General features: G+C 37.7%; 1 long non-coding RNA gene and 1 other non-coding gene across 2 annotated transcripts in view; both read right to left on the bottom strand.

The window, feature by feature from the left end:
* Positions 1-7800: 7800 nt before the first annotated feature.
* On the bottom strand, positions 7801-7907 carry LOC122228919. The gene has a single exon (XR_006206806.1). It is a non-coding gene; the product is annotated as a U6 spliceosomal RNA (small nuclear RNA).
* Positions 7908-10571: 2664 nt separating this feature from the next.
* The window catches only part of LOC122228124, a 40853-nt gene continuing 25723 nt past the window's right edge, over positions 10572-25701 (bottom strand). Inside the window, exon 3 of the long non-coding RNA XR_006206436.1 lies at positions 10572-11863. This is a non-coding gene — a long non-coding RNA (uncharacterized LOC122228124). The remainder of the gene's footprint in view (positions 11864-25701) is intronic.

Raw genomic sequence — 25701 nt, 5'->3', positions numbered from 1 at the left:
CAGGATCACAGAGGTTATTATATTAGTCTATTCAAGCTGCCATAAGAAAATATCATAGATGGGTGACTTAAACAGAAGAAGTGTTTTATCACAGTTTTGGAGGCTGGAAGTCCCAGATCAGGATGCTGGCTTGGTTGGGGTCCAGGAAGAGCTCTCTTTGTGGCTGGCAAATGGTGCCTTTTTACAGTATCCTCACATAGCAGAGAAAGAGAGACAGCAAGAGCACTCTACTTACAAGGGCACTAATCTCATCACAAGGGACCCATCCTTATGGCCTCATATGAACCTAATTACCTCACAAAGGCTGTGTTTCCAAATAACATTACAACAGGGGTCAGGACTTTAACAAATGCATTTTGGCAGGACACAACTCAGTCCGTAGCATTTGTGTTGAGTTGATTGGATTTATTCTGAATTGTCTGCAGTTTCTTAAGCAGCTGAGCAACAGAGAATAAGATCATGGTCTATGTTTCAGGAAGATAATCCTGAGTAAGATGGACTGAAGAATAGTTATGATTAGCAATGTGGAAAGAGGAGAACTGTAGATGGAAGAGTTGACTGTAAGTGAGATGTCACAGATTTAAAATAAGGTGCTGGAGTGGAGAAAAGCAAAAAATCAAAGATTCATGAAAAATGAAGAACCAACAAGTTTGAGCAACCACTTAGGTATGGAGAATGAAGGAAAGGGAGGCATTAAAGTGCCTCTGAAATTTTGAGCCTGTACAATATGAAGAATAATGGTGCCGTTGATAGATCCAGGGAACTTTCCAGGGAGGAACCAAAGTTTGATGTGCAGAGGATGAAGAGTGGAAGGAATATCCCATTTTCCCAGCTAGGTGGCACCTGTGTGTGTATGCATCTATATCTATATACCCATCTAAATAACAATGTGAGCTCGCAGCTGAAGTCTATTTTTAATATGAAGTGCTAGCTGGAAATAATTGAGTCATAAATTAATAAACTCAATATGACAAATATTTATTGAGCACTCTTTCTGAAAAAATGGGAGATCCAAAGACTAGTAGTCCTTGCCATCTGTCGGCTTACAATTTAGTGAGAAGTTCATGTATTTAAATAATATTAATTTAAAGTAGACTGAGATATTATGGTAGAGAAAATATCTTCTGTTAAAGGTAAATGTTCTAGGGGAAAGGTATTTAGTATTTAGAAAAACTTCTACTTGGAGGGAGTAGAGCTTGATGTGATTTTTGAAAAATGGTTGGACTCAACAGAAATGAGATTATTCCAGAAATAAGGTATCTCATGAGCAAAGATCCTGAGGTGAGAAAATGCAAAAGGGCATGGTTGAGAAAGAAGAGAAGAACATTCTGTTGTAAGTGTAAAAAAGGTGGAAGTACATGGCAGAGGAAAGCATCTTTCCTAAATATCATGTGTTCTCAAAGAGGCAGTGTTACTCCAAAGGCAGGAAAAAAATAGTTCTTACTTAAAAAAAGTTTTTGGAAATATTTATTGATTTATTTGGGCAGGGGGAGGGCAGAGAGAGAGGAGAGAGAGAATCCCAAGCAAGCTCCATGCTGTTAGCACAGAGCCTGACACGGGGCTTGATCCCATGAACCATGAGATCATGACCTGAGCTGAAATCAAGAGTTGGGACACTTAACTGACTGAGCCACCCAGTGCCCCTAAAAAATTTATTTTATTTTATTTTATTTTATTTTATTTTATTTTATTTTATTTTATTTTATTTTTTATTTTTGAGAGAGACACAGAGTACAAAGGGGGGAGGGGCAGAGAGAGGGAAACACAGAATCTGAAGCAGACTGCAGGCTCTGAGCTGTCCTCACAGAGCTTGATGTGGGGCTTGAACTCATGGACTGTGAGATCATGACCTGAGCTGAAGTCAAAGCTCAACTGACTGAGCCACGCAGGCACCCCAGTTCTTACTTTTTAAATGAAAAAAGCACAGATAACATACAATAAATAATCAGGCACACAGTATATCTGTGGTATTGAAATTGTGTGTGGGTGATTAGAAAAAGAAATATCTAAGAAGACTCCTTAAGTTGAGGAACACTGATATTGATGGATTTCGGCAAAGCAATGAATTTTATGAAGCCGCCCAGAAGAGAGTAACTTGCTTTACCTGACTTCTGGTTCTGGTGATTTGAGGTGAGTGTAGGTAATTTGGGGAAAAATACTCTACAAACTCAAATTGGTTAAAGTAATTTTGGAAATTACATGTAAGGTAAATTATGCAAAAGTTGGTTTTCCCTGACTCATGGAGAGAATGACTTCCAAAATAATTTTACCCTTCTCTTGGATTCTGGTGACTTGGCATTATAAGGCACATGAATTGCAGGATGCTTTCAGAGCCCATTACAGTCATTAAATAATGAACATTCTTCAATCTCACCAATACCATTAAGAGTGACATCATCATTTTCTAAATCTAAAGACGTAGACCTGTCCTTTTTCACATTGCAGAACAGTTTGGTGATAGATCTAAGATTGAAAGTTATTATTTTTATTCTAGGAGGTGCTGTCAGTTTATTTTAATCATTTTATTAGCAAGTATTTATGAAAACACAAAATGTGTAATTATTGTAAGTTCCAGGCCCTGTGGGGGAAAAGACTTAGAAGATTAGAAGTTACATTTACAGGTGTAATAGAGAGTTGGAGAAACAATATAGAAGCTCATGGGAATTTATGTTAGAATGAGTTCATGTAGTCATCTGATAACCTAACTTTGGTAAATAAACAATAAATAAATAAATAAATAAATAAACCCTTTAGCTTTTTTTGTGATGTGTATCTTTTTTTAGGATAGTAACACTATGTTCAGTATCCAGTTTCAGAAAACTAATCAGGAGTCACACAGAAATAAGCAGGAAGAATGATACAGACAATTGACATTAACCTTGGAAAACTAGAATCTGCTGTAACTCAGGAGGGGGAAAAAAAAGAATAAAGATTACAGTAGGAATGTGTGATAGATTATACTGCTGTTGATGAATATCTACTTCATCATACTGAAGACTGACTTGGCCATGTGACTTGCTGTGGCCAATGAAGATGAATGGAAGTGACGTGTGTTACACCCAGGGAGAAGCTTTGAGAGCAGGTTCACACTTTGCCAAACTCCTTTTCTCTGCTGTGATGCCCACAATGTTCCAGGGATGACTATATCAGGCGAGTCCTACAATGAGCTACAGTCAGTCCACTATGACATGAGCCATGAGTGAGAAATGGAACTCTGATTTTGTAAGCTAATGCAATTTTGTTTGTTACTACAGCACAGCCCTACCTAATCTCACTACTACTGAAAGCTAGGACGGCAAGGTATCAATGAGTAAATGCAATTCATGGGGTTGATTAATGAGAAGTATGGAAAATCCTTTCCTACAGAGAAAACCAGCTGGCTGGAACTCAGTAGGAGAGGCAATGATTATAGTTGAATGGTTCTTCAGTAGGTAAGGCAGTGTATTCACTGCTAGTTATGTTTTATGTGTATATTTGGGCATATATCTATTTCAGTTAGCAGACAGAAGAATACAACTATTTTATGGGGAGGAAATAAATAATGAAAAATGGTTGCTTCTTACTTTATTATTTTTCAACCATGCATTGCAATTCAAAATAATTTACCTCCCCTCAGAAAGTGGGAAGTTTCAAGGAAAAAAAAAAGCCTAACAGTTTGTTTGCCTGTGACCTTGAGTTAGGGTTTTCTATCATTCACTCATAGTATCTTCCAGTCCTATAACTTACTATTTGCATTTGAACATGCATCATATTGCTTCGCTGCCTTTCAGCTTTTATTATTTGAGTGTGACCACTATCACGACGGTAGCACTTCTTCAATGTTACTGATTTATGAAAGGGAAAAACCCATCCACGTGAAATGATGGTGATTAATAGATAATATTTTTTTTTAACGTTTATTTATTTTTGAGACAGGGAGAGACAGAGCATGAACAGGGGAGGGTCAGAGAGAGGGAGACACAGAATATGAAGCAGGCTCCAGGCTCTGAGCTGTCAGCACAGAGCCCGACGCGGGGCTAGAACTCACGGACCGCAAGATCATGACCTGAGCCGAAGTCGGCCGCCTAACCGACTGAGCCACCCAGGCGCCCCAATAGATAATATTTTTAAAGCACTTAATTTTGAAGAATTTCCCTTGTATTATCCCTTTTATATCCTCACAACGATTCTGTGCAGCAGGTGCTACTATTATCCCGATTTATCAGTATAAGAAACTGAGGCACAGAAAGGTTAGAGTTGTACAGTTGCACAGAGACTGGCAGAGGATGGATTTAAGGATGTAGAAAGTTAGAAATAGGATCCAGGAAGCAATTTTCTAGTCTCTTGCTAATGAGTGGTACAAATTTAAGCAATTTCATATCTCTGGATCTGAGTTTTTCATGTTTCCAATAAAAAGAGTTGACTAGGGGAGTCTCCCAGCTGTAAAACTCTATAAATCTCTGCATCATTAAATAACTACATTTAGATCACTTCATGCATTATGGGAAAGAATTGTGGCATATTAGAAAGGCTATAAGGTTTGGTGTGACGCAAACGTGATGTCTGGCAAGTCTCTTAGCCTTACTGAACCTGTTCCTTATGTGTAAATTGTCAGTATTACCCATTTCAGGAATTTGTTGTCATGTCTAATTGAGATAATGTATTTTGGAGTTCTTTGCTAACAATATAAACAATATAAATAAAAGAAATGATCACCATGTGAAAGACACTATTCATCCATTCTTTTATTGAGCCACCCATCCATTCATCCATTAAATATTTATTAAGTGCCATTCACAAGGGTGGAGAGCAGGGTTACTTTCCTGTAAGGAGCTCATAGACTAAGTTGGAGATAGGAGAAGGGCCATATTGTCAAAGGGCTTGGACACCATGTTAGGGAGGTGAGATTTTAACCTGTTGGAGGTGGGAATCCATGGAAGGATTTTTAAGGAGAGGAATGTGACTAAATTTGTACGGAAACTATTAGTCTAGCAGGGCTGTGGGGATATGGAGTGGAGGGAACGAGACAAGAGAGAAAATTGGTGACAGTAGTACAGCCTCTCCTTGTTGCCATCTGAGACATCAAGCAGTGTTTGGCCATAAGTAATTCTGAAACTGCAGCCATGAGAGACCCCTGAGTCTGCATGGATATCGAGGTGGCAAGAAAGGGACAAGAAGGGACAAGAGTCTGTCAGCTATGTTGGCAAGGCTTATTCAGAGACTGCCGAAATTGTGTTGTTATTGGGGATTTGCCTCCACACACTCTACACTCCACTGTCCTGCACTAAGCTGGTACCCATGGAAGCACCAGAGGTACTAGGAATATAATAGGTGGGTATATAAACTCGATCTTACTTTGATCATTATATTGAGTCTGGTTTCCCTTAGAAGTCAATCCCCAGCAGAACTAATAAACATCAAACTGTGGGAAAATAGTCATTTTTCTCTAAAATGTGTTATTCCTTTGTTCTATTGTTTTCTGGTAGAAGTTTCAGAAGGTGGGAAAGCCAGAGGCCTAGATAAGCCAATAATTCTTTAATTAATTCCTAATCCTCCCCTATCATTGATCATAATAAATAAAAGCAGAAATCCAGGGATATAACATACATAGATCTTTCCAAATGTATAGATATATTTGCATACATCTTTTCACATATAGGAATCAAAATACTTGTTACCAAAATTTGTATTAGTAAATACAGAATATTATAGAATATAATAAAGTTGCCAACTCTGATACCAGGTGTCTGGTTTCAAATCCTGGCTCATCTTCTTGCGGGCTGTGTGACCCTGGATAAGTCATCTACTTCTCTGTGCCTCTATAAAATGGAGGAAATTGTGTTCCTACCAGTTAAAAGTGTTTTGAAGGGTTCCATGAATATAAAGGGCTCAGAACAAGGTCTGGACCATCGGAAGAGCCTAAATAATGTTAATTCTTATTAACTGTATTAACTGTGGTTACTATTCATGCTGCTAAGGAGGCAAGTGTGCCTCCTCATGGGCCTTTCTAAACACAGAAGTATCAAATTTAAATGTAAGGCAAGCAAGAAGTTTGCCCTTAACTCAGCACAAGAGGCAAATAGAGTCAGAGAATGATGAGACAGAAACTTAGAACTGGGAGGGAAGTCCAGTTCTTTTTAGAGTCACCTTGTTAATTATAGCTTACGCATCTCAGACATTTCCAAACCCCTCTTCCCTAGCAGAACTGATTTTGGTGTTGTCTATTCCCTGTTCCCCATTGTCTCCCTGAGCCTGAGCCTCAGCCTGGACCCCTCTGACTTAACAGATGTACTAGCACAGACCTTCTGCTTTCCAAGTGTCAGAATTTCTGGGTGCTCACCATCAGCCAAACTCCTTGGCACAGTATGTATCTGAGTGGCTTATAAACAGGGCTGTGTCTGAGTTGGTGCTAATTCCTCCTGCACCAGAAATATTTACTAATCTCCTTGCAGGTGCTTTCAAATTGACTTCCTGGTAGAGCAGCAATAATCAGTACCATCACACCCTAACTTTACTCTAGATTGCTAAGTCTTTGAACTTAGGGGCTGGTTTTTATTAAAATGATGAATTACTGTATGGATGCAGTAGGGATTCCCTCTACTTAACTCACAAAAATATCAAAAAAGGAAGCAATGGAATAAACTGCCTGGTAAATATGATTTTTAAAAACTTGAAAAATTACCACAAAAAAGAAATGGAGGTATTAGCTAATGCTATGTTGGTTATCATTTTGCAATATATAAATGTATGAAACCAACATGTTGGACACCTTATATGAAACTTACACAATGCCATGTGTCAATTATGTCTCAATAAGACTGGAAGAAAAAAAAACTTAAAAAAAACTTACAATGTCAAAAATCATAGGCAATATTAAAGTGCAGTTGACAAATTTGGAAAATTTTATGAGTTAGGATGACTGTGTAATTAATTTCTTAAGGTGTCAATAAGGTGTAGAAGTCAATAAGGAAAACACTGAAAATGGAGCAAACATAAGATATTTGTGGCAGAAATAATTAAAATCAATAAACATGACAAATTTTCAACTTCACTAGTGATCATATAAACATAGATAATGGAAAGTTACTTTTTTTTGGCCTATGAAATTGGTAATGATTAAAATAGGTAATCATGATGAAGCTACCATAAAATTTATCTCTTACATTGTCTAAACAGTACAATACTTCAGGAACAGAATCTGACCATATGTTAGCAAGGGCTAGCCAAAGATCTTAGAAGAATCCATACATTTGATTCAGTGATTTCAGTTCTAGAAATGTCCTCTATTGAATTAGGGGTCCATAAAAAGATTGTCGTACAAAGATGTTTACTACAATCTTGGTTATAATAGCAACTAAACTCAGTGACATCAACAACAACAAAATAGCAAAACAAGCAAAAACAAAAGAACCTGTAAATGTGTATTTTTAATGAGTTAAAGGTGGAGAGTGATCCCACAAATTATGGTTCACTCCTATGGTAGCATTATTACCCACCATATTTTTAAAAAGCTTTTATTTAAATTCCAGTTGGTTAGTTCACAGTGTGATATTAACTTCAGGTGTACAATTTAGTGATTTAACACTTCCACACAACATCTGAGGCTCATCACAAGTGCCCTCCTTATCCCCATCACCTATTTATTAACCCATCCCCACACACACCTCCCTTCTGGCAACCATCAGTTTGTTCTCTATGGTTAAGAGTGTTTCTTGGTTTGCCTTTCTCTCTCTTTTTTTTCCTTTGCTCTGTTGCTTTGTTTATTAAATTCCACATGTGAGTGAAATCATATGGTATTTGTCTTTCTCTTTCTACCTGTGCAAAAATGTGGAATGCTTCATGCGTTTGTGTGTCATTCTTGTGCAGAGGCCATGCTAATCTTCTCTGTATCATTCCAATTTTAGTATATGTGCTGCTGAAACGAGCACTACCCAACATATTTTTAATGCATCCATTATTAACCATGTTTAGAAATAATTTTTAATAACATGAAAATGCATGTATCCATCATACTTCATTATACATATTATATATGATAGACATATCAAGCTGTTATTAACCATATTTTGGAAGAACTTTTATTAACTTAGGGATATATACATACATATATCATAATATATGTAAATATGATAATACAGAATTACATCATAATAAAATATTGCCTACATTTAAAAAAGTAAATCTACACAGATACACAAACACATACACTGTAGAAAAAAGACTGGAAGGAAATAAAACCTTAACTGCCTGTAATTGCTGTTTGATAGAAATGATGGGGCTAAAAGACACTTAAAATAGCATGAACAATCCTGCTATAGAGATGTGATTTATGCAGCATTTTTGCATACTTCTCAAATTGAGCCTCACCACAATTCTGTGGGTAAGTACAGGCAGGTATTATTTCCCCTTTGCATAGAGAAAGGTGCTGAGGCTTAGGGAGGTGCTTGGTTTAATCAAGGTCAAAAGGCAGAGCTGAAATATGAACACGGGTCATTTGACACCGTATCTGAAGCTGCTTTCACAAAAATAAGTTGACTCTTTAAGATCATATGGCTAGAAAGTCTATAGCTATAGGGACTCCAGGAAATGGTGAGAACTTGCAGTAACAATTCTTGAAAGTTTCACGGCTGTTGATAAATAGGAAAAGTCTAATGAGATTCTAAGTAAATGCAGACGAAAGTTTCTGCAGGCTTAAAAGAAATTATTTATTACTCACAGTATCTTAGCATACTGGCTGAATAGAAGAGCCATGAGTCACCCCTGAGATTTTTGAGGGAAAGCAAGTGGGTATTATCCCAGTCTATACAGGAGACAAACTCATAAATAAGAGAAGAATACACTTGACACTCCCACACACTGAGACTGTGGCCAAAAGGAAGGTAAATTTCACATTCCTGACTTCTGAATCATGAAGTGGTTTCATATTCTTATACCCCAAACAGGGTATGCTACTGAGGGGTCCTCAAGGCTTGTTCATAGGTGAGTCTGAGCAAATGCATTGCTTCCTGAGATGCATACCTCTCTACTTTAATTTAGTTCCCTTTGTATTCCATTTTGTGTTCCCAGCAAAAACAAAAGCACTCTTACTCAAGAATTTTGGAATTAGGAAATTGAGCATTGGAGTAACTTTATACTCATCTGGAAGACACAACATGTAACCTTTACCCCTCCTTCATTTGAAGAAAACAACTATACTGTGGTTGGTACAGGAAGTCCCTGTGGGGTATCTCCTGGGTGCCAATTATTTTTGTCACTCATAACAGGTTTTATTTCATTTCCTCAATAAGTACTCATTTATATAATTTGCTCTTTCCTCTTAAAGTATTATCTATTTCATTCAAGCTCTAAAAGTTTACCCTCAGTTTTCTGTTTGGCTAGAGTGCTTTGCCTTCTGAATTTTCTAAGCATTTTCTTGATCCATCAAATCGGTTTGCATAGATAGACCTAGTGTTCATTATTCCTAAAATGTAAAATACTATGCTAATTTATTTTATGCTTGATTCTACCTTTGTGCTATGGCATATTGAAAAGCATTCTGAACAAAGAAGACACTAGTAACTATTAATAGCTGATTGGGAAATATTATGACTCATACATATTTAGAATACAGTATAATGTCAGTATATTTTGGCAAACATACCTTAAATTACAAAAAAGGAATGCCTTTGTTAAGTTCTTTTTTTTTTAAGTTCTGATGGTTCTTATCAACTTAGAAATCATAACATAATGCCTTGGAAGTAGGTATGTTCATCTCTGGTCACACCTTTACTGGCCCTCTCAACCTCATGCTTTTCATTTAACCCCTCATATTTGGACTTCTAACAAATGAGAGCAAATTATTGGTGGGGTTAGATTACTGTACATAAAAATATGCTAGGTGATAAAAAGGTCACAAAAAAATATACTCAAGACTGTAGAGTAAGACCAGTGTCTGTATGTGTCTGGAGAATGTAGGTGCATTAGTTTAGCATTCGAATGGTTCTGGGGCTTTAATAGGCTTATAATATACTTAGGAAAGGAAACTAAATATACTCATCTAAATTCAAATAGCAATATAAACGAAACAGTAATCAAGGCATGTCAAAATATATTCTGAAGGGGAGCTAGGTTTAGGTTGGGAGAAATTGCTGTATTGTGGAATCATCAAGAAAGTTTGTATGGGAAGTTGGTAAGGATGACTGCAATATAGTGTGTAATAATATCAGCTTTAGATCAAGACAGGCCTGGGTTTGAATTCTGGCTTTGTGATCTTGAGCAAGTTATTTTATCTCTGGGTTTTGGTTGTCATTTGTTACACTGGCTTAATGAAAGTAACTTTGTAGATGTGTTGGAAGAATTCAGTAAAATGAAATATGTAAAGCATTCAGCTTAGTTCCAGGTACACAGTAAATGCTAAACAATGGTAGCTGTTATTAATTAAATTGGAGCTTGAATGACAGGTTATATTTCAATGGTGGAAGCTGGGATTGAGGGAGGAGGAGAGACAGGACAGAAAAAGGCAAAAGATCTTGCTGGTGGGGCAAAGGTATGAATAAGGATGAAAAGGCCTAAATATACAGATACATTTAAGAAGAATATAACTGGATCACACTGAAGATTTTGGATGGGGGGGCAAGGATGTTACACCGTTTGTATTGAGCAGAGGCAGTTTGCTTCAGGTCACAAACCATTTGACCTTAACAGGTGGCTTGGCATCTTCCCGTTGGATGCTGAGATGCTGGTTTTTGGCAAGGTAAACATCCTATATTTATTTGGTTACTTGCTTCACAGCACCATGGAGTGTCTTACACATTATGTAGTTCTTTTATGACACACCTGTGAGGTAGAAAAAGCTGTGGATAAAAATGCCTGGCATGAACTGAATGGCCCACAGCAGGTGATTGTGCTATGGGGATGGGCCTGGCTCCAAGTTTTCTTCTTCCCAGAGCCTCCCTATAAAAGCCCATTTGGCCAATCATGGCATTTCTCATTACACATCTGCTCTGGGAAAGAGAGAGAGCACTGAGCACTGTCAGGACTCAGGCAAGAGGCTTCCAAGTCTTCTGCAAATGACTCATGCAAATAGTTTTGCTTTACATATATGGAATATAGATCTGTAATTATGCAAACACTTGCACATAATTTCCACAGTAGCATGGTGTCAATAAACAGGTGCTTTCTTGTGTTTACAAAAAGGCTCATCCCACTTCTAAAACATTTATTTTTGTAATATCTTTCATGTTGACTTACACTTTTCTTTGGACAGATTATAGCTGTTTTTCCTTCTCCTCTGACAAACGACTAGGTGAGCAGACATGGTAAACATCTTATGAAGCCATGTAAACTTTGGAGAACATTTGTATTCACCAAAGTCACAAAGCTAAGGCAAAAATGACCTCACTGGATTTTCCTCGTTGTTTCGTGAGCAGTGAAAGGAGAACACTGGTGAAGGAAATGCTCTCATGCAGGATTATGGAGATGAAGGACGGACTTGCATGGCAAGGATGCTCAGGGATCATCTCAGTGATGTTTTATTTTTACATAAGAGAGCTTCAGCCAAGAATTTAAGTCCATGATTCTCAACCTTGGCTGCTATTGGCATTATCTGTAGAGATTTGAAAACAACTTCTTTCTTGGGTCCGTTTCCAGGGTCTCTAAATGTAATGGGTTTGGTGTGTGGCTAGAACACCTAGAGTTTTAAAACAACTCCCTGCCCTGGTGATCTTCTGTGCAGCCCGCAAATTGAAAACCACTTTGTTCCAAGCCACTTGTACTAATGAACTAATATTTCATTAAGATTTCATTAGCCTTCAATAGGATATGTCAATATGAGCAGCCAACATCTGTCAGTGGGAGCCCAAACTGCTCAATCTGAAGCAATTTCCTCAAGCTTCCAAACTTCCTTCTGCAGGTATGGAAAGAGAGGAGAGAAGGGCATATAGAACAAAGAAATTAATCATGAACTGTATTTAAGCACTTTATGCCTGTATTTAAGAACTTTATGCCTGACTTTAAATTTCGGCCATGATTAATTAGCTTGTATCAGACTTCCCCTCCCACTAAAGCGTGTACCAGTATGGAGAAGAATATAAAACAATTACTTGCAGGAAATGGGCAGCAAGCAATGTCTGTGAGCAAAGGGAAACACATGAGCTACATCCTGCATTCACCCTGATTTCTCCCTGAATGGAATTTCCAGACCACTGTTTGGGGGAAAAGAGCCCAAGCAGACAACAGTATTTTTGCTATCAGAGGAAACAGACTGGTGTTTGGAGTTACCATGGTGACTGCGATTTGAAGGATAGGATATCAGACAGAAGAAGCTACAGAGGACCTTCAAAAATCTACACAAAAGTTCACACTGTGTCTTTGGCTGACTCATAAAGTGGAGCATGACAGAATGAGATTTCAAGAGATGGGACAGAGAAAAAATAAAGGCAGCCTGAAATATAATTGGGAATTTTAGAGGTTTCACAACTCTGTGGAAACATTAATGTTTGGGTCCAGCTAAGTGAACTCCCTAGGCTTGTTGTTGTCATTGAAATACCACATCCTAGAAGTTAGGGGAATGCTAGGAGTATGCTAGAAGTAAGGGTTGGACTCTAGGAAAAAGGGCAAAGTGAAATAGACCCACCCCTGACTCAGACTAAATGTGGCAGGATGAGGGTGACCCTCTAGTGATATGATTATCTGCCAGATAAAAACTTAATGTCCTTTAGAAGATAACATACTGCAAAGCACCTATGATATATCATTTATAATATCCAGCATTTAACAAAAAGTTTTAGGCATGCAAATAAGTGGGTAAAGTGACAAATAATTAGGAGATAAAACAGAAAAAATGGACCTAGATGTGATATAAGTACGGAATGTAGTTAGTAAGGAGTTCAAAATAACCATGGTTTATATGTTCAAAAATAAAGGAAAATAAAGGCAAAATGAATAAAAAGATGGACTATTTCAATAGACAATTTGAATCTATTAAAAGAATATGATGGAGATCTGGGTCTGCAAAGTTCAATATTTGAAATTAAGGTCTTTATACCTAACATATGACTATTTAGCCTAGATTCTCATGGTATTTGTATGGAATAAAATCTGTGATGTGAATAGAGAAACCAATAGGTATAAGATGATTAATGACAAAATATAAGAGAGTGGAATTGCATATGCAAAAGAGGAAGTTCTTATGTGAACTCTGCTTGATTTTGACCAGTGAGATGAGACAACTATAAAACATGATGTTCAAATGACCAGAAATACATATTTAGTCTGTGTATTAGTTTGTTAGGGCGCTGTGACAGAGTAACACACACTAGGTGGTTTAAGCAACAACAGAAATCACATGGCATTCTCCTATGTGTGTGTCTAGGTCCAAAATTTTTGCTGAAATTAATTGTAATTAAGTTGCTATTGCTTTCAACCCAAAAACCTAATAATTGAAATAATTGGAACAAGATGTAAGCCTTTGAGGATTCAGTGTATTTGGAAATGATCAGGATGGAGCCAAACTTGGAGTTCCAGATGGACAAACCACCTGCTTCCTTGGCAGTCAGAAGGGGGAAGAGCAAGGAGTCTGGAATGAACTGGAGGAAAAGAATGGTGGAAATAAGAGGAAGATTGATTTTGGGGACAATCATCTAGGAGAGGCCTAATTTCAGAGTCTAGTGTTTGGACTGGATTCTAAACTAGATGCTGTAAGATCTACCTCCATATTTAGATTCTCTAACTTGGTCGTGTAAAATAGCTATTATTGCATGTTGGTTTCTATTGTAGCTTGATGCTATCTATGCTTGTATGTGTAGTTCTGGGCTGCCTCGTAAGTCAGTTCTATTTTGTTTTTTAAAATTTTATTTATTTATTTTTGACAGAGAGGGAGAGGAAGAGAAAGAGAGGTTGAGAGAGAGAGAGGGAGGGAGAAAACACATGCACATGCAAGCAGGGGAGGGCAGAGAGATAGTTAGAGAGAGAATCCCAAGCTGATGATAGCACAGAGCCCCATCTGGGGCTTGAACCTACAAACCGTGAGACTATGACCTGAGCTGAAATCAAGAGTCGGACGCTCAACCGACTGAGACACCCAGGCACCCCAGCTCGATTTCCTTTTTAAATCATATTTTCTGAAGTAAAAACATGCCTGGAAGATGATGGTCACATCCATATCCCAGCCCCATAGTTATAAATTGGTCTCTAGATCTTCTACATTGGAACATATATCAGTGCAAGTGAAACTAGTAATCTTAAAAAAAAAAAATTAAATTTTCTTTAAACTCTTTATGTAGTGAAGAATAATCCTTGTCCAGAAGAGGTCTGCCCTCTGCCCTCAGCAGCTGGGAGGTATTCTCTAAATCCTTGCAATGCCATGCCTGATAGGAGTCTTTGTAGGACTGGAGGCTGTGAATTTCAGAGTTTTCACAACCTCTGCATTTCCAGATAGTCTGACAGAATTTCCGGATAGTCTAACGGTATTAAATATAGTAGGAACTTTGAGTCACACAGTATCAGTTTGACCCCAGAATGCCTGGCAACTGAGGTCAGCCATGTGGGCAATCAACCATAGAGCCCAAATAAAGGCTCTGGATGCCAAGGCTTGAGTGAGCTTCCCTGGTTGGCTCCCTGGTTGATACTCCATTTGTATCATCATATATTACTGCTGGAAGAGTAATGCTGTGTGTGCGTGGCTCCATGGGGAGAGGATAACTCAAAGCTCTGTGTTTGGAACTTTCTTAGATTCTGCCCTATGTGCTTCTTCTCTTGGCTGATTTTAATCTCTATCTTTTAACCTAACCTAATCTGTATCTAAAACCATAATCATGAGATAAGTGTTTCTGGTGAGTTCTGTGAGTCTTTCTAGTGAATTATTGAAACTAAATGTGGTCTTGGAACCCCTGAGTTTACTATTGGTCAGAAGTAAGGGTTTCTAGTTCACACAAGGGTTTCTCACTTCACACAAAAGTAAATAATTTATAAACAATGTTTCTGTAATTACTAGTAGTGACAATTCACCTGTGAAGAACTATTTTATTTTATTTTGTATTTCAAGTTTTTATTTAAATTCTAGTTAATTGACATAGATGGTAAAATTTCCCTTAGGTGTAGAACTTAGTGATTCATCACTTCCATACAACACCCAGTGATCATCACAAGTGCACTCCTTAATGCCCATCACCCATCTGGCCAAACCCCTTGTCCATCTCCCTCCATCAACCCTGTTTGTTCTCTATTCTGTAGAGTCTCTTGTGGTTTGCTTCCCTCTCTCTCTCTTTTTTCCTTCCCTTATATTTGTCTGTTTTGACAAAAAGAACTTCTCATTTAAACTGGCATGAAAATAATGCTGATAGTTGCTTGTAATAGGGAAGAGGATTTGAGATTTAAAATAACTGGCAGTTCTTCTAAGTACTGAGGATTCATTCATTCAACAAATATTTGCTGAGCACCTTATTATATGTCTTAAAGATACAGTCCCTTCCATTAAAGATGATTCCTAGATTTTAAGGAAAATTGGTAATAATGGCTAACAGAGAAATCTGATTCAATTTGAACAAGGATTAGATTGTTAAGAGAGACAGATACATCAAGGTCATCAAGTCTGTTTTGTTGTAATGGTTAAAATTGTGGTATTTGGAACCAAGTAAACATGGGCTGACCACCTAATGTGATTTTTCAGTGCCCATACTATGACATTCATTGCAATTTTCAGCTTTCTCACTTTCCTCATCTGTAAAGTGGAGATAATAATATCGACTTCATAGACTTCTTGTGAAGATGAGGTAGGATGATGATGTATTAAAAGACTAGTCACAGGGGCACCTGGGTGGCTTAGTCTGTTAAGCATCCAACTCTTGATTTTGGCTCAGTTCATGATCTCACAGCTCATGAGTTTGAGCCCCAAGTAGCCTCTATGCTGACAGTGCAGAGCCTGCTTGGGATTCTCTCTCCCACTCTCTGTGCCTCTCCCCTACTTGTTCTCTCTCTCAAAATAAATAAGTAAACTTAAAAAAAGATCAGCCACATAATCAATACATGTTATCAATTGTTATTAGTATATTCAAGTGTTTCTTAATGAACCATTTTAAAAAATGAGTGTGAGGGGATATTGTTTCCCAGCATACCTATATTAATGTCAGTGACCACTTAGTTCCTCGGTCCCAGGAGTGACTATGGCATCATGGGGACAGCAGTGCAGGTCCAGTTTTGAACTGTATATTGTAGCAGAAAAGCAAACGAACAGGTTTGGGATTTATTTAGTAGCAGTGACTTCAAGTACAGCTGCTTTTGCCACCTTTTTTTTTGTGAGTAAAATACCGGAGAGATTTGGCTGTTGTATATTCAGGAGTACCAAGCCCTGGAGAAGGTGAAATTGGATTTTGTGGTCATGGCTTTTAGGCAGAAGAAGGATTCTGAAGCAGCTGGGGAGAGTAAAATAAACTGGGGAAACTAGTTTAGTCTGTAGCAACATTCACGTGTTTAGATGGTTTCTCATTTGGGGTGGCTCAAGCTCTGCCCCCAGACCTTTTAATTGCGCAGAATATACTGAGCAGGCAGTACTGCACAAAGCTTTGGTAAATTGTTCATTTCTGAGATTTTCTTCCTTCATATAGACATTAGCTTACTCAATTAAATTTATGGGATAGAAAGAAGCAAACATAACATAAAAAGCTAAGCTAACATTTTATGAAATCACAGTACTTTTCCTTGAGTACGTTAGAAAAATAAAGCCATGTAATCCCACATGGAGCCTTCTGCACATCCCTGCCTTTGAGCAATTTAGCCATTTTAGCTGAGTGCACTAATCTCTTCCGGGGAATTATACCTTGCACTGACATCACACTTTGGGCTCTTCCCTTTTATTCTCAAAATGAATAAATCTTGTTGGCTAGCAGAGTAGATTATATTTGACTCATTTTAAGTCAATTACTCAAAGTCACAAGGCTAGACTAAATGGCAGAGCTAAAAGATTTAGCGCTAGTTCCCCCTTCAATGGACCCTCAGTCTCCAGACTCTAGCTTTGCAGTAGGATTGTGTGGGAAGCTTGTTGAAAATGCACATGCCTGGGTGTGAGACACAGGCGTGCTGATACACACTGTCTGGTACAGGAACCAGAAGTCTGCTTTTTTAACAGCCATGCTTGGTAATCCTGAAATAGGTGATTGTAGACCACCACCAGAGGGATCACATAATGAGGTCTTCTGGTAGCAAAAGCTACAGGTTATCTCTGCATCCCTTAAGCATCATCTGCAGTCCAGGGTAATGCCATTTCTGGTGGCATAGAAGAAAATAGAGGTATTTTCTCCAAAAGAAAAATGATGTTTTCTTTTTCTCTCCCTTCCTGATGCCACTGCAAGATGTTTACATCTGAGACTGAGAATTTTCGGTTGAAGCTCAGCTTTACCCTTGGGATCTCCAGGAGTGGCTTGTATTTGTGATGTTCATACTGCATTAGGGAATGAACACGAATATACTAGAAGCAAACCAGAGCTTCAGCCATGAAATGTTCCTCTTTCTGGGCAATCCACTGATGCCCCCTGTAGCCACTGATTAAATGCCATGGCCTGACCCTATTCTTGCTTTACGTCTGGTCCCATCAACTCCTTCGACCTTCTGCAAGTAGTTACCAGGAAATAGACAACACGCTAACCTTTCTGAAGACCCATGCTCCTTCCCAGAAGTGCCTAAGCAAGCCATCTCATGAGAATACACAATTGCTTCTGGGGTCATTCTGGTCATCAATCGCCAGAAGACAGCAGTTTCTGCAGCAATTTGACACTCCTACTTTGTGCTGAAGTTGGAAGCTGCCACTTTTCTTTTTATTAAGGAAAATTCAGCTTTTGGCATGAGCTTATGCTGTTTTATTTTTTTTTTAACCTCGAGTTTTCTGGCCCTAATGGAAAATGCTTTATTTTTCATAGTGCAAGTGTAGATATATAGTGTCAGAATAAATCCCATGTTCTGTGGGACTCCCAAAAACTATAATTGTGTCACAGAAACAACAAAACATGCTAATGAAGAAGGTTTTTTTTTCCATCAGTAAACAGTCTGCATACATATAAGTTTCCTGTAAACTAACAAAGATGATATGTTGGGAAGTTTCTTAGCAATTTCAGAATCATGTGATTGTATTTAATTTTCTCATTAGAAAAATTATGGGGGTTAGAATGCATTAGGGGTTAGCAAACTTATTCTGTAAAATATTTTAGGCTTTGCAAGCCATATAGTCTCTTTTATAGTTACTCAGTGCTGCTGTTGAAGCACAAAAGCAGTCATAGACAAAACATAAATGAATGGGCATGGCTTTGTTCCATTAACTCATTTACAAGAACAGGAGGTGGACCGTGTTTCTCCTGTGGGCAATAGCTTGCTGACTCCTGGACTCAGTGGTCTTTCCTGGATCCTTAGATTTGTAATTCCATTCAAGCAAATTAAAATCCAACTGTCAGGGGTGCCTGGGTGGCTCAGTCAATTAAATGCCCAACTCCTGGTTTCGGCTTAGGTCTTGATCTCATGGTTTGGGAGTTTGAGCCCATTGGGCTCTGTGCTGACAGCACGGAGCCTGCTTGGGATTCTGTCTCTCTCTGCTTTTCCCCTGCTGATGATTTCTCTCTCTCTCTCTCTCTTTCTCTCTCTCTCTCTCTCAAAAAAAAAAATCCAACTGTCACTTGGTTACTCTCTGATTAAGATCTATAATGCTATCCATTTCTAATTTTATCTGTCAAAGAGCACTGGTATTAGATATAATACCGATATTTATTTAAAAACTCTTGTGCAGGGGCTCAGTCGGTTAAGCAGCCAACTTCGGCTCAGGTCATGATTTCGTGGTCTGTGAGTTCGAGCACCATGTTGGGCTCTGTGCTGACAGCTCAGAGCCTGGAGCCTGCTTCCGATTCTGTGTCTCCCTCTCTCTCTAACCCTCCCCCATTCATGCTCTGTCTCTCTCTGTCTCAAAAATAAATAAATATTAAAAAAAAGAAGAAGAAAAATAAAAACTCTTGTGCCATGAGTCTGATAAATATTTTTCAAATAGTAATTGAATTCTCTCAAACCTAAAAATATGGCGCTATTATTATGATTTTCATTTATAGACGTGGGAAACTGAGGCCCAGAGAAATAATAAGGGAATAATTGTATGTACCTACAGTAAATTGTACAGTTGGGAATCAAATTCAGGTGTGTCTACTTTTAGAACCTGATTTGTAAACATCATGCTCTATACTGCTTTACATGGAGGTAGAATATTTTTGTATCCCAAAGAGTTATTAGCATGTGTGCTAATCCCTTACAGGGGAACGAGCATAGAGCAAGAATGAGGAAAAAGGGGGAAAAAAACAAGGAGATGGAAGCCATGGAAAAGAAGGATTTTAATAGGTGGGTCTACAATATCAAACATGATGAAAGCTGAGGCAGAGAACTGAAAAGAAACCACTGGATTTGAAAATTAGAAAGTATCTGATGACTCTCAGACCCTCAATGGTTGGGGCCAGAGGCCAGGTTTTAAGAGGAATAATATGGGAAAGTAAATGTCTTTTTAGAAAATTGGCAATACATCGGAGAGAAATAGGATACTGCTTCCAACTCCCCCAATCTTTTCATTCTCTCTCCAGGGGGCAATTAAGAATACCAGCTAAGAAACACGTATTCTTTCATAAGTTGATCCTTACGTTGCTTGGCAGAGTTGCCATGAGATAAACATCAAGACTTACTACTACAGAGGAGTGAACACTGCTTTGTGCAGCGGGAATTCATCAGTCTTGAACCCAGTCAGTGAGTGACAGCCGGACACTAAGGTTTCCTCCCTGGTGGTTGGGAGTATTGTGTCAGCATCACTGAGCTCATTATTCTTTTACTTTCAGAGCAAGATGAAATTAAGAGGCCAGCTTGTTGGGAAGTTAGTTCACTATGCCGTACAGATCTAAGAAATGTTGGAGTGACTGCTGTTCCTGAAAATATAGGTGGTAGTGGAGTAACAGGCTTAGTTCTCTTGGTTTTGCTTTTCTCATAAAATAGGAGAAATGGATCAGTTCTGGCAGAGTTCAAAGCTCTCTTTCTGTCACTGAGGAGAAATAACTCTAAGGGCCAGAAAAATAAGATAGTGTTTTTATGTCAATCCCTAAATTAGAAAGTTCCAAGCTATGTTATTTCTATCTATAGCCATCTAAGTGGGTTCTGGGGACCTGGTGCTAACTTTGAAGAGAGTTGGCCTCTTTTGCAAAAACCTTTAAACTGAACAATTGCTTTCAAAACAGATTGTCTATAATGCCAAACTAAAAACAACTCGTTTGAATTTTAAAAGAATCATCATGTGGAATACTTTAAGATTAAATACATAAATATCTTCGGTGATCCAATATGGAAATTTGAGTGAAGGTCAAAGTTCTTCTATGACATTTAGAGATGTTTAAAAATGGTACTTTGAAAACAGAGGAAACTATGGATTATCCATATTAACCTTAGTCGTATCATGAATAATGGGCATTAACCAATAATCAATCTCAAACCTTAATTAGCCATTATACAAGGTTTAGTTTACAAGAAAAGCAAATATTTTATCAGAGTGGCTCATAAATTGCAAATTGACATAATTACACATATTAAAATTTTATTTTGGGGGGGCACCTGGGTGGCTTAGTCGGTTAAGCATCTGACTCTTAAGTCAAGAGTTCGGCTCAGGTCATGATCCCAGGTTGTGGGATCAAACCCTGGGTCAGTCTCCATGATGAGCGTGGAGCCTCCTTAAGATTCTCTCTCTCTCTCTCTCTCTCTCTCTCTCTCTCTCTCTCTCTCTCTCTCTCTGTCTTTGCCTCTGCTCCCTCCCTTGCTTATGCTTGCCAGCTCTCTCTCTCTCTCTCTAAAAAAAAAAAAAAGAAAGAGAAAAGAAAAATATATTTTTTCAATTTGACAATGGTGATTTGTGACTTGCTTAAAGAATTATTATTAGAAGCAAGGAGATAGGGCAAAAGATCTGAATAATTTTTTTCACTAAGTTGTGTAATTGAGGCTTGGCTTAAATGACATGTAATGTAATTTAATTATTTAATGAACATACTGGTGGTAGTGTGCAGTTTTGAATATTTTAGGAAATATGATTCTTTTCACCTGCCCTTAATTATAATTTTTCTTGTACTTACTTTTCTATTAATTAATCTTTAAAAAGTGGGGACACCTGGGTGGCTCAATGGGTTAAGCCACTGACTCTTGATTTGGCTCAGGTCATGATTTCATGGTTTGTGAGTTTGAGCCCAGCATTGGGCTGTGTGCTGACAGTGTGGAGCCTGCTTGGGATTCTCTGTCTCCCTCTCTCTTCCCCTCCCCTGCTTGCACTCTCTCTCTCTCTCAAAATAAATAAATAAACTTCAAAAAAAAAAAAGAAAAAGGAATTAAGAAACCCTTTTTCAATATTGTAGGAAATCATAATTCATTATGAACTAATCGGAGTATAATTATTCATGTTTCTATTCCTTTTATTTATCTTTACAATAATTATTCAGTTTTGAATTCAAAAGACCTTTAACTAGTTCTACTGCTAACTCTAGCAGTAGGTACCTAGTAGGTAGTAGGTATGTAGGTACCTACTAGGTACCTAGTAAATGATTTTGTATTTGTATTCTTTTGAATAACCTTTTTTCTTTTTTTGGCTTTAATTTCTTTTTTTTTTTCAAGTTAAATCTGGTTTGACACAATTTTATAGACAACCAAGATTCCTATGCTGCTTATTAGTTGCACTTAGGTATTTGCCTACTTTGCTTGTTGACATTGGGATTGATTGTAGAAGTGAGCAAATCACCCAGTATTTTATTAAGATGCTTGTTATTCTTATGGTTTCATGTAAAGAAATGAAATTAAACAAACTCTAAGACTTACAGCCCGTCCTATGTACATCCCTGGAATAAGAAAGTATTTCTGTTACTTTATTTCAATTCTTAGGGTCAGATTTACTTTTTATGAATCTATTGATCTTTCTAGGATTAGTCACAAAAACTTAGAATATAAATATAGTTGACTTAGAATTACTACCTAATAGGGGCGCCTGGGTGGCTCAGTTGGTTAAGTGGCCGACTTCGGCTCAGGTCATGATCTCGCAGTCCGTGAGTTCAAGCCCCGCATCAGGCTCTGTGCTGACAGCTCAGAGCCTGGAGCCTGTTTCAGATTCTGTGTCTCCCTCTCTCTGACCCTCCCCCGTTCATGCTCTGTCTCTCTGTCTCAAAAATAAGTAAACGTAAAAAAAAAAAAAAAAAAGAATTACTACCTAATAGCAATTTCTCTCATACCGAGACAGTTTCATTTGTATTAAATGTATGAAACGGATAATTCTATGCATGGTTATTTAATTAATTAAAAAGGTGAATACTGAGGCTTTCCTATTTATTTTGGAAAACAAAAACTTATTCCAAGTATTTAAATATGTTGAAACATGAATCTTCTCAGGCCGTTGCTAGGATATTGCAGACAAAATAATTTTGCTACTTGCTTGAAAAATCTTGTTCTTGCTATGAGAGCAATCAAACACAATTGCCAGAGGAAATAAAATATTTAGAATCATCTTGTATTGAATTAAGTCTTCTATTGTTCCAACTAATATTAAATTATAAGTCACCAAGACTATACTTATCCTGGTAAGCAGTGAGTAATGTATAGAATTGTCAAACAATATATTGTACACCTAAAACAAATATAACATTGTATGTCAATTATACTTCAATAAAAAAGGAATGAAAAAATTATAGGTCATCAAGTCCAAGTTTGTTTTTTATTTTAAAGTTTAAACTCCAGATTTTAAAATATTATGAGAATTATCTTAGAAGGAAGTAGAACCTTGTTTCTGAAAATATCAGATATAGTACCTTTTTTTTTGAAAGACAGCAGAGTAAAATATCTCAAAATTAAGTTTCTCAATACAAATTAAATTCTCATAATTAATATTTAAGAATTTCTGTGTCTTATTTTGTTCATGTATTAAAATTGCTTCTCATTCACTTTGTTATAGAGATAAAAGGGAAATTTTAAACGTGATTGATGGCAATATTCACTTGACCTAGACAACTTATGTTGACATCACTAAACATTAAGCATCCACTTCTGAACATAATCAATTTCTAAACTGTTAGAATGTTCTTCTTTATTTAGTACTTGTTATGGGCTAAATTATGTCTCTTCCTGCTAACCCCCATATTTATATATTGGAGTCCTAACCCTTATAGTGCCTCAGAATGTGAATGTATTTGGAGATAGGATCTTTTTTTAAAATGTTTGTTTGTTTGTTTATTGAGAGAGAGACAGACAGAGACAGAGTGTGGGAGGTGCAGAGAGAGTGAGAGGGAGACAGAAAATTCCAAGCAGGCTCCGCACTATCAGCACGGAGCCCGATGCAGGGCTCAAACCCATGAACCGTGAGATCATGACCTGAGCCAAAATCAAGAGTCAGACACTTAACCGACTGAGCCACCCAGGTGCCCCAGAGATAGTGTTTTTAAAGAAATAATTAAAATAGGGTCTTTAGGGTGGGCCCTAATCCAATATGACTGGTATCCTTGTAGTAAGAGGAAATTAAGACATAAACAAGCACAGAGAAAAGGCTATGTGGAGACCCATGGAGGAAATGGCCAAAGAGAGAGGCTTCCAAAGAAACCAACCCTGCCAGCACCTTGATTTTGAACTTTCAGCTTCCAGATCTGTGAGAAAATAAATTTCTGTTGTTTAAGCCACTCAGTCTTTTGTACTTTGTTATGGCAGCCGAGCAAGCTAATACAATACAGCTATAACTATGGAAATTCTCAGAAAAATGTCTTCACTTTTCTGAGAGGTTTTATGAATTCCAGTGCTGGTGGTTATAAACTTTATCAACCACAACACATTGGTGGTAGGGTGAAGTTTTTGGTGTTTTAGGAGATATGATTCTTTTCATCTGTCCTTAATTATAATTTTCTATTCCTCTGACTTCCAGTTTGGTGGGTAGACAGGGAGTGTTACAATGGATGGTGAGAATTTGATGTGTTCCAGAACATCTGAGCACTGAATCTATTGTCTTTATAGTTCCATGTGTTTGTGTAATGAATAAGTGAGACTGTGCACATGTGTGTGTGTACATATATATGAAGGATGTGTGTGTAGGTATGTGTATTGAAGAGGTGCTATAGTGGACTGGTTAAGAGCACAGACTCTAGAAGGAGGGGGAGGCAAATTTTCTGCTCTACATGTACTAACTGTGATCTTAGGCAAGTTATTTAACCTCTCAAGTCTTTACATTCCTTATCTGTTAAATGGGTCCAGGGATAGTTCCTCCCTCATAGAGTCATTGTGAGCATTAACTGGTTTGAGTATTTAGAATAGTACCTGACACCTAGTAAATGCTGGGTACATGTTAACTATTATTGCATGCATTTTTGCAGGCGGCTTCAAGTGGAACAGAATTTTAGTCCCAATGATTGGTGAGAAATGAAATACATAGTAGCTTGAAATGTCTATTTTGTTAAATAAGAGAAGAATGCACTTCTTTCTTGACTTCATTCATTCATTCATTCATTCATACATTTAAATAAAGCTTTATTTGAATCTTGCTCTCCTCAGTCAGCAGCTTGCATAATTTGGTCAGTTTACCTGACCTCTGAGCTCATAAGATTTGTTTATCTCAACGATAAAATAAGGGTAGCAATCTCTATTTTACAGAATTATTGTGAGGATTAATGAAATGAAGCAATGGATTCGAAGAACCATACATGGTCCTGGAAAGCAGTAGGTGCTAAATTGTTGCCTTCTTTTCCATTCTTCGTATTCCCTAAATTTCAATATGATATTAAGGTTGTACACTGTAAGAAGGGAATCAAGGTGTGAGAAGTAGGAAGGCACTTAGAGATGAAACTGAACCGCTCGCGAACACACGGGGGACAGTGGGGCCAGATCCAAGAGAGGACTGAAAATTCTGTCTCCCACTCTTCCACATCAGTAAGTTGTCCTCCTAACATACACACTTCTGACTCTCTCTCCTTCCCATATGAGACCTAATAGCATTTAATGCACAATCAGTGGGGTTTTTTTATTTGATTTTTTATTTTTTAAAATTTACATCCAAATCAGTTAGCATATAGTGCAACAATGATTTCAGGAGTAGATTCCTTAGTGCCCCTTACCCATTTAGCCCATCCCTCCTCCCACAACCCCTCCAGTAACCCTCAGTTTGTTCTCCATATTTATGAGTCTCTTCTGTTTTGTCCCCCTCCCTGTTTTTATATTATTTTTGGTTCCCTTCCCTTATGTTCATCTGTTTTGTCTCTTAAAGTCCTGATATGAGTGAAGTCATAGGATTTTTGTCTTTCTCTAATTTCGCTTAGCATAATACCCTCCAGTTCCATCCGCGTAGCTGCAAATGGCAAGATTTCATTCTTTTTGATTGCCAAGTAATACTCCATTGTGTATATATACCACATCTTCTTTATGCATTCATCCATCGATGGACATTTGGGCTCTTTCCATACTTTGGCTATTGTTGATAGTGCTTCTATAAACATTGGGGTGCATGTGTCCCTTTGAAACAGCACACCCACAATCAGTGATTTTAATAAATAGTCAGGTAGAGATTGAATGGGGAAACCATATCATGGTAAGGCTTGGCAAGGGTGTTGCTGTTTTTCCTGTTTTTACAAATGTGAACATGTTTTATGTTTCATAGGATTAGGGTCATAGCCTTTTGGAAGTTGATGACTTGTGTGCTAAATCTCTGCTGGTCCCTCCCTTGCCCTTTGAACCTCTTCTTAA

This window comes from Panthera leo, chromosome C1 (assembly GCF_018350215.1).
Source record: "Panthera leo isolate Ple1 chromosome C1, P.leo_Ple1_pat1.1, whole genome shotgun sequence".
Taxonomy (NCBI): Eukaryota; Metazoa; Chordata; class Mammalia; order Carnivora; family Felidae; genus Panthera; species Panthera leo.
This window is presented reverse-complemented; position numbering and strand designations above follow the sequence as displayed.